The sequence below is a fragment of the Mycteria americana genome, chromosome 9 (genome assembly GCF_035582795.1).
Source record: "Mycteria americana isolate JAX WOST 10 ecotype Jacksonville Zoo and Gardens chromosome 9, USCA_MyAme_1.0, whole genome shotgun sequence".
Classification (NCBI taxonomy): Eukaryota; Metazoa; Chordata; class Aves; order Ciconiiformes; family Ciconiidae; genus Mycteria; species Mycteria americana.
This window is the reverse complement of record NC_134373.1, coordinates 1,679,831-1,689,630: the sequence shown is the minus strand read 5'-3', so window position 1 is coordinate 1,689,630 and position 9,800 is coordinate 1,679,831. Positions and strand designations below refer to the sequence as shown.

Here is a 9,800-nt window from a genome sequence, read left to right as displayed (position 1 = left end):
TTTTATTTTTTTGGTACCTTTTATTTTGGGTACCTTTTATTTTTTCTTTGAATAGTTCATTTCACCTTTTATTCTTTCTCAGTAGGGCTTTCTAAGCCAAAAGCCAAAATTACACCTTTGTACCAGTATAACTACAAAATGTTTTTAATTGCTATCATTGCTATTACTGTATTGCTGTTCTGGTCACCAGTAAAACATTTCCATTTCCTTCAGGCATGACCGGCTGCATTTTCTGTATCTCCCTCAAGCAGAGCAGGGTGACATTTCTAACACATCTCCAGTCCAGGACCTCTTTTTGAGGGGAGAGGTAAGAACTCTGGGTCATTTGTTAAAAGAAACATTGCATCGCTGTTAGCACTCGACGGAGGAGAGAGATACTGTAAGAAGGATTATCAGAACAGTCAATGTTGTTTCTTTACTGGAAGCTGATTTTTGGTAACTGAAACATTTTAAATAGCCTCTCCGGAGCCACTTCCAATAAGAAAAAAAAAAAAAAGACAAAAGAAGCAGAGAAAAATGAACAGGCGTTGATCTGAAATACCTTGAAACAGAAACCCCTTCCCTGGGAAGGACTGGGAGCAAGGGGAGGTAGTTAAATGTGTGGAGTCGAGAGTCAATTTTCATTTCTTAATTAGCTCTAAACCCCCGCGCCCTGCCACCGCGAGTGAAAGCCAGGCCAGGGAACGCTGCCTGCACGTCGCTTCGCAGCTGCTCAGCATTGCCGCATCTGAGCGGGGAAAAAAACTGGGGAAATGTTTTATGTTCACACTCCACCTCGGAGGTAGGCCGGCATCCAGAGCGTGCCGTAAAACAGGCAGGAATGCCGCTGGTTGGAAACGCGCTCGTAATTCTTGTGCCCCTCTTTCCAAAAGACACCTTTCTTCATTTAATTGTTTTAAAACCGCAACATGTTCACATTACCCTCTGCGGAAATCACATCTGAAAATGACTTTGTAGTTTCTTTTTTTAGCGTTGGGATTTGAGTAGGGGGGGGTAGTTCTTGCTTTGTTTAGTTTCCTTAAATCCCCCCTCACCATAACAGCCGGGGGCTTCTTTTCCCCTTTTATTCTCCTAGGGCTCAATTCAATAAATATACATCCGGCTCCTTCGCAGTCGTAGTCTGGCTTAATGAAATTGTGCTAGGCACTTCCAAGAGAAGGATGTTTATTTTTCTCTGCTGATTCGGTTAGGCTGGTCCAGGTCTCGTGTGCCCGGAGAGCCGCTCTATAAAGAGACCCTTGTGATTGCAGCGGGGACGCTGTGTCAGCCGGTAAGTGCCTGCACTCACTCAACACTGGGATTCTCTTACTGCAGAGCCGGGGTGCGGGCGGGCGGCTGTATTTTCTATATACAACGCACAGGAAAAAAAAAGCATGCTAAGAGCACAGTGTTAAGGTGGGAAAGTCAAGCACTCGCGAGGCAGATATAGCTAGAGCTGTCTGGAGAGCAGGCTTAATTCATCTGTTTATGTGAGCACATTATGAAACAGTCTCCTATTTTTGCATAGTCCTGTGCTTGTTTTCTAGTTAATGGCATTTTCTAGCTTTTGCCAGAACTCGCCACCTTCACCGTGTGCTTTCTCCATAGCTGTCCAACACCGTGGAGATCCTGATGCCTGCTCCTAGCTGGATGCAGCGGTGAAGTCAGGCATCTCCAAAAGCACAGCCTCTGGAGGAAAGAGGAGGTGTAGACGCTGCCACGGGGGACTCAGTAAGCCTTTTATCACTAATGCAGGTTTATGAGTTTGTTGCTCAATGCTGGTGAGACCAAATTTCGCGGCAGACCTCATGTGAGACAGCAGTCCTATTCCAAGTCACTGGGAGCTGCACCCTTGGGCCTGGGCCTGGATCTGGACTGCTTGAAACGTCTCGATGGGTTGGACTCAACGATCTTTAAAGGTCCCTTCCAACCCAAACCATTCTGTGATTTCTATGCAACATTCACTGTTTGGCTTCTCTGAGTGTCAGGAGACAAACGCTGGTTTGGGACATTTTGCATCTTTGCAGTGCAGTAGGAAAGCCTGGCAATGTGCAGTGTGGATGGACTGATGCAGAAAAGCCAGATGCATTCAGATGCCAGTAGTTCAGGGTGATTCCTGTTCCCTTTGGGCCTGGCACTGAATGTTCACAGAATAAACCATGTTCTTTGCCTGAGAGACCTTCAACCAAAGCCACAAGGCAGAGGAAGTGTCATGCCAGCGTTGCTTGCAATAAGCATTGGGAAATCAGGAGTCGGGTCTCTCCTGACCCTTAGTTCTTGATCTGAAATTGATTTTGCAAAGCGTCAGATTAAAAGCAACTCACGTATTTAGTTCTTTCATTTTTGCCTTCCCATTCACAATTTCAAAGTTTTCTACCCAGTGATGAAGCCCGCAATATATTTTTGAATGAAAGCTGAGTGCCTTTTACAGCATCTCTGGCTCTGCTTTCCATGACATGGGGGTTAGGAAATCTCCATCTTCCCACAGCAGGGGGGACGGTGGCTCAGGGAGCATCAGAGACCTGGCAAAGATCACGAAGCGAGAGGCAGGGGTGGCAACCCAGATGCCATGAGGGGTAGTCTGGTTTCTTCCTACTTGTGTTGCCCTCAGCTTCTTAAACAGCACTCTTGCTTTGAGACGAGCTGGTCTTGCTGCTTTGAGTTAGATTTGCTTCCCGCTTTGCTCCTGATGGAAATGTTTGATGGTTATAAAAAAATGGAAGTGATTCCTTTCAGATTAGGTTCTCCTCCTTTTTGATCTGCAAAACCCAACCGAGTGTTTCCATTACGGCAGCTGCTTCTCCCTTCAGCCGAGGATGGAGACGGCATGCTGCAGGGTGGAAAGGGTGTCCATCCATCAACAGACTGCTGTCAGCTCTGGGGTAAGCTGGTGCTAGCTCTCTGGTGGGTGTACTGGAGATCCTGGCTCAGAAAAAGAGAAGATGAAACCAACTGACTAACTATAACTTTGAACAAAGATCCTGGTCCTGTCTGTTGTTGTTTAACATTTTAAAAACAGGAAAGGTTTTCAGATGAGACTTGTCTCCTCTGCATTAACACTCCTCTTGTGATACAGAAAGCCCCAGGGCTGTACTAGACCTTTCCTTTGCTAAAGACAGAGTCTACAGCCTTGCTGTAGCTTATATGAAAGCATTGGAGTTGCCTTGTATTCGAAATTTTTGCCTAGGAGCTTATGTACATTTTCAGCGTCTTCAGCAATGGTGCTAGCAAAGTGAAGGACAAACGTTCCCATATTATCCAGCAAATTGTGTCACGGTCTCTTTTTTCTCTGTTTGGGGATTAATTTTTGTCCCACTGGAACCAGCATCTTCTCCAAACCTAACTGAAATACCTATTTTTAAAAATTGTTCCTAAGAGTGCAAGGAGTCTGTTTGGGCTGTTGAAGGAAATGTATGAAACAGGGAAGGATTTCCATTGTCAGGTTTACATAGGGATGTATCTGCTTGGTGAAAGGAATCAGAGCTGTGGGTCCATCATGTGAGGGAAAACAGGGCATCAGGCACTTGATGGAGCCAGGTCTCCCATCCCACATCACCTCCACTTCTTGCTTTTATCAATAATCCCTGCTGCTGGATAGTTCTCACTGCTGATAGCAGTTTCCCTCCCCATTTCCATGCAGATACGCTTTCCGTAACTGATTTATTTCCCTCTGATTATTTAACAGCCAGGATACTGCTCCTAACATTCCCTTTGCTTACTTAATGTTATAAATGGAAAACCCTCTGGGAGCTTTAGCCATTTGGTTTGCTCTTCAGCACGGTGTCTTGCGGTTTTCAACACTGAGAGCAAATGCAAGAGAAACCACCTGCCTGAGGACGAAACCTGCCCCATCTCGTTGCTTGGTGGACCCTGTCTACCTCTTCTCTGCAAGAGATGGGGTCCAGCCCTGAGGAAAGGGTGCACATCCTACAGCACAAGGCTGAAGATGGCTTTGCTCAGGGCAGTGGGATGAAGTGGACAATGGCCAGACTCCGAGGAAGAGGGAGGGACAGGGAAGGCTGCAGAGAAGCGTTTTGCACATGGGTTGTGTATGTTGGAAATGAGCTTTTCTCCTCCCCAGCTCTTACAGCTCTTTTCTTTTTTCCTGCTCTTGCTTTTCCTTGAGGTATTTCTTCTGACAATTCCACACAAGTGGTGAAAGAAGTTGTTCAAAGGGCAAAAATGAAGGGGGAAAAAAGCTTTCCAGTTTTATTTTCCCGTAAAAATCTGAGTATTTTCTGAAGAGAAAAAATAGCAAAAAATATAAATAAATCCCTTTTGTCTGGAAATCCCCTGGTGGGAGTGGGGGAGGTTTGACTGAAATGTTCCTGCGTGACTCATTTCTGGGCAGCTCTTTGCCGTCAATGGAAACTTGTCCTCAGCAGATTTTATGTTATTTTCTAACCTGCCTGCAAGGAGGTGTTTCGTTTGTTGACTGAGGTAAAGGAGGCGCCTGCTTCTCCTTTGATATTCCCACATCTGCCATCAGAGGAAGGCTCCAGATGGCCATTTCTCCTGGAAAATGGTGATAAAAACTCCATTGGTGTTTTCCTCCCTTGCCTCATGCTGAGGATGTCTCTGATGCTGCCTCCAGCTGTTGATGATAATGGCCGGATCACAGTAATGCGCCTGGGAGAGTAAATACCCGCAACCACGCTTGCTCCGTGAGCTGCGGACCTGTGGCCAAGGTATGGACTGCATCCTCTCTCACGTGCTGGGCATGCCTGAGAGACTGGACTGGTGCAAGCCCTTCCTTGGGTCCTTCATGCTTTGAGCTAGGCTCTTCTGAGAAGTTCCTGCAGGACAATACTGGGCTACCGGAAAAGGATTTCCAGAGCTGGAGCCTTTCATGCCCTTAACAAAAGTAAATGCTAGGAAAAGTACGAGAAAAAAGCATGAAATCCAGCTCTCTCTCAGGTGGTCCCATAATTTTACTGGGAGGAATGAAAGGGGCATGTAGGACAATGATTTCTTGTTTCCTTATAAACAGGCATCCTCTGGTCAAGGCTAAAAATACTAGAAGAGCAAGCATCCAAGGATCAGAGATGCAGCATGACCCACACCTCTCTGGGCACAACCAGTATGAAATACATCCTTTTTTTGGCCATTTTGCCTTAATGGTGTCGTTGCATGGTGAAGCCAGTGTAAACTTTCCTTTGGGACCATGTTGGGGCTGGCATCCCCAATGAAGGTGAGATGTTCATGACCTGCCAGTGCCCACATCCAGGCTACCGATTTTATCTGTGTTTATCCTGGTGGTTCTTTACTCGATTTTAACCCTCTTTCCTCACTTGCAGGACCGATTGTACCAGTCTGCTGGGAGCAGCAGGGTTACCGTTCATCTCTGTTTCATGTTGTGCCATGCTGAAGGTGACGGATGGGTGGGATTTTCTAGTCTCTGCCTTTCTGCGGTGTTACAGTATAACCTCCACTCCATGTCCTCCACTTCCTCATGGTCAGGATTGAAGGAGCAAAGTCCTGGACACCTGATGGAAGGTCAAAATACAGCTAGCTGATGCAGCAGCCCTGCCTCTTCTCCCTCAAGACAGTCATATTTAGGCACGTCAAGGCACATTTGCAGGGTAATTAACTTACTGGACTGCAAGCAACCTATCAGTTGTCGTCTTTGTGATTACAGCCCCAGTCCTAATGACAGTCCCGGATGCTGGAATTAAGTTCTCCTCCCATCTCTCATTCCTGTTTTCTGTTGCAGCGCCTTGTTAATGTACATCTTCATCTCCACTTTAGAAACTATACAAATTCCACAGAAAAATGTTGAGCTGTGTTAAAAATGGGGGGTTGGAGGATTTCCCCCCCCTTCTTTCCCCACAGATGCATTTATCACCAGGGCAACTTAACTTCAGAGTTCACTAAAAATTCAAGCTGTTGGCTTAGATCCAGGAAGGGAGAAGTTTTATAGACTGAGCTAAGCGTGAATTACAGTTATGGTTACGGCATTTTCTTTCTTTCTTTGTCTTTCTTTCTTTCTTCCTTTCTTTCCTTCTTCCTTTCTTTCTTTCTTCCTTTCTTCCTTTCTCTCTTTCTCTCTCTCTCTCTCAAGAACAGCTTGACTGTTACTCTGGCACCGAAGCAGTTACAACTGCTAAGTATTTCATAATGCAGCTTTCTTCTGCTGCTTGGCAGGTCTGGGAGGAACCCTGGGGGATTTAAAAGGTGGTGCCTCTGGAAAGGGCGTTGGAGGTGGTGGTGGTGGTGGGGCTAACCACTCGTTTTAGCACCAGGTATAAATAATTGTCCGTTTCAATCACAGAAGAGAGTGGCCTGCCTGGCTGCAAGAATCTCAAGATGTCCTTGTGAATCCAGAAATGAGAGAGAAGGAGGTGCAGTTCTCTTCTCAGTCTTGTGCTGTGCAGTCTGGCACTAAATGCAACCACTGGCTCAATTCCAGGAAGTCAAAGCAGTGGGTTAATAGGAGTTCACCCCTGCCCCCTCTCTTCTCCTCCACCACGTTCAGGTGAGACAAACCTTCTTGTCCACAGAGGGGGCTTTCACAGCCCTGAAACTGGAAACTCTTGTTTGCAATAATCCCAGTGACAAAGTGCAGAAAGAAGGGTTAAGCTGCAGGTCTTCGTACGTCCACGCCCCATGCTATTAGCTTTACAAGTGCGTGCTGCTCGTAGGGGACCCCGCAGAAGAGAGACCACCGCTGGGCTGTGGGGCTGGTGGCAAGGGAGATGGGAGGGTAGGCTGTGCAGAGAGGAACAGGTTGGAGGGCACGTGCCCGTGTGGGGCAGGGACTCTCTAGTGGTGCCCCAACAGATGGGCTGATTCCTTTCTGATGTGAGTGGTGCTTGATAGGGATCCAGCACCCTGTTCTCAGGAGTGGGATGGGGCCAGGGTGGGTGAACTCCCCGTTTCACTTGGAGAATAAGGAGCATGGTTGCGAGAGGATGGCAAGTGGGAGGATGCGTCCGCTCAGGAGAGGCACTGGGAAATGTTAGTGAACGTGGCGGGGTGGTTGAGCTAGCTGCCCATGGCTGAGGGCTCCTCCGGAGAATCAGAAGGAGTTTTCCTTTTTTTTTTTTTTCTTTTTTTTTCTTTTTCAGTGCTTCATTGTTAGGAGCTGGAGAAAAGGTCTTGCCTGATGAGCGAGTCAGTGTGTGTTGGCTGTGTTGGATTACTGGCTATTTTTAGATACTGGAAGCTCTCCTTGAGAGAGTCACGGGCCTCAGTTGCTGGGTGGATTGGTTTTCAAGTGGGATGGGATCAGTGCAGCAGTCCGAAAGGCCACCCACAGATAATGAACTGCTGGCCATGGAGGGAAGAGGGGCCAAGTGAGCTCACCTGCCCTGGCTGCTTCTCCCTTCTGGTGGTGGGCCTGGCCAGGGCAGGTTTCTAGAGGTATGTGCTCCAAGACAGTGAGCCAGCAGATCCTGATTCCTCTGGAGCTCTGCTGTCTTGTGCCAGTGGAGGATCTGCCTGGTGTACCTCAAACAAGCAGCAACTGCCTTTTGCAGTCTTTAGAAACAGTCCATGGACTTCAGCACTGTTCCAGTTACAGGAAGCATTGGCTGATTATTATTAGGATTATGGGATAATTCAGGCTGAAAGGAACCTCAGAGGGTCATCTAGGCCAACCTCTTGGTGGGGCAGGCTGGAACAAGCAGCCAGGGCTGCCCACAGCCTAGGCCCTCAGCTTGTAAGAGATGTGTCTGGTAGGAACACTCAGGTATGCTGGACCTAGAATTACTGCTCCAGACTTGGAAAAGGCATTTCCTAGGTCTTGGCCAAATGTTAACCTGTTTGCAAATTTACATTTTCCCATTGCACCCACTTAGAGTGATACAGATTTACATCACAGTGTATTGCTCCATGGGATTTCTCTTAAACACTTATGGATTTCCAGTGCTGGCCATCTCCAAGGCTGGGACAGCACAGTCACTCCCTTTCCACCAACCCCGGACAAGAACGCGTTAGGTCAACTTGGGATGGGCTGGTTTTCATGTGCATTTAAGGAAAACAAACAGACAAAAAAAAAAGAAAAAAAAGCCTGGTTCAGGAGATAAGCTTCTGCTAGAAAGTATAACGGTATGTAAAAACTTTCTGCCTTTCATTGCAGCATGTCTGTAAGTGCAAAAATACATATAAATATGTGGGTGAGAGAGAAGAGAGTGGTTAAACGGAGGCATTTTCTGCAAGAAGAACTGAATGAACCTTGAATCAGGAGCGATCCAGACGCTGGCATTCCAGCTTCGTCTGTCCTGTTTACCAGCCACTTTGCTCCTCTCTGGGCCTCTGCTTTGTCCACAGGGACAACTACCATATTGCAAGCAAACACTGCTGCGTCCTCTGCTCCCCTTTCTTGCCTGTCTGCACTTGACCCATGGGAGAAGAGAGAAGAGTCAGCTCCAAATGACACAGAGCGAGTAAACAAATCTATTTTAAAGAAAAATTGTGCTGAGCAGGAGCGGCCTGTTCCTCAGAGCTTTGAAAACTGGCATTGCGTTCTTGCTGGGAAGGCACTGAAGTACAAAGGTTTCTGTCCCTTGCAGTAACTATCCCCTTGTGCACGCAGGCATTATGGCTTTTGGTCCGGGGCCATGTGTATGAAAGCCCATGGACTAACATGCCTTTTTCCTCTGGACGAGACCTCATTGTTGGCCAGCAGTCCAACACAACGCTTTGCAGCTGGAGGAGCTCATTAAATCTAGTCCCATTAAATCTGTAAGGGCTGCAGACGATGCAACAGCGAGGAAGCTGCTCTGGTCTGTCTTGTGCTATCGTCAGGCACAGCAACAGGGAACTGAGTGTATATGGCTGCTTCCCCGCCCGTCAGCAGACACAGAGAGGGTCACACAGAGCCTCTGTAGCTGGATGCAGTTGTAGAATGGGGTGAGAAACCAAGGAAGGAATGCAGAGGAGCCCACTGGAGGGTGGTGGGCCTACTCCGTCAGGACGCTTGCAAACTCAGCAAAGGCATCTCCCAAAGAGCGGCCAGCCCTGGGGCAAGCCCACCTCAGCAAGTTCTGCCCACCTCAGCAAGCTCTGCCTGAGCCCATCCCAGTCCTAGAAAGCCTTTCACAACCATGGGGGAGCACGGGCCGACCAAGCTGAGGGCTGGAGCTCCACCTAGCCCCGTTGTCTGGTTTCCAGATCTGGTCCCTTTGACTCAAGGAGGGCCAAACAGACATTGAGTCAGGTTTCCAGACCGGCAGCCAATTCATTCCAGGGGACGTTTCTTGGCCCCGAGTCTGCCTCATCTAATGGCATAAGGACTGCAGGCAGGGGAAGGTGGCAGTGCTAGCCAGCACCGATGGCTTCTGAAAATCCCATCGATTCCATTCCCCTTTTGATCTTTCACCAGGCAAGGCGGATGGGTTCGATTTGCAGATCATGCCTCTCTCCTCCGGATTGCTCGAGCCCAAATAATAACAGTTACAGGAAACCGTGTTTGCAGCCAGAGTCTGGCGTCTGTGGACTGATATCCTGCCACGGAGCAGCAGGAGTGGAGCTGCAGGAAAGCTAGATGGATTACCACCGTTCCCCTCTGGCACTGGGGACTCAAAAACGTGCGCTCAGAAGCTGAGGGTGTGTTTCAAACGCTCGGAGAGCGGCTCTGCGCCAGGGCACCAACACGACGAGCTGCTACAGCAACTCGCCTGTGAGCATTGCCCTGGGAGGAGGTCGGGTTCGGTGCGAACCGCTTTCCTTGCAGACCTTTTGCGTGCGCGTGCATCTTTCCATACCCCTTTTGCACTCCCAAAGCGTTGTGCCCGTGCGGGCACCTAACAAGTCCTCTACTCCTTTTTGAGGGTGCAGCTTTGGGCGCCGTATTTGAGGCTGCCTGGTGGGGTTTACGC

General features: G+C 48.3%; 1 long non-coding RNA gene across 1 annotated transcript; it reads left to right on the top strand.

Annotated features, from left to right (window-relative positions):
- Window positions 1-48: 48 nt before the first annotated feature.
- On the top strand, window positions 49-3,211 carry LOC142414673 (uncharacterized). The gene is made up of 3 exons (XR_012777150.1): window positions 49-307; window positions 1,191-1,270; window positions 1,588-3,211. It is a non-coding gene; the product is annotated as an uncharacterized LOC142414673 (long non-coding RNA).
- Window positions 3,212-9,800: the final 6,589 nt, after the last annotated feature.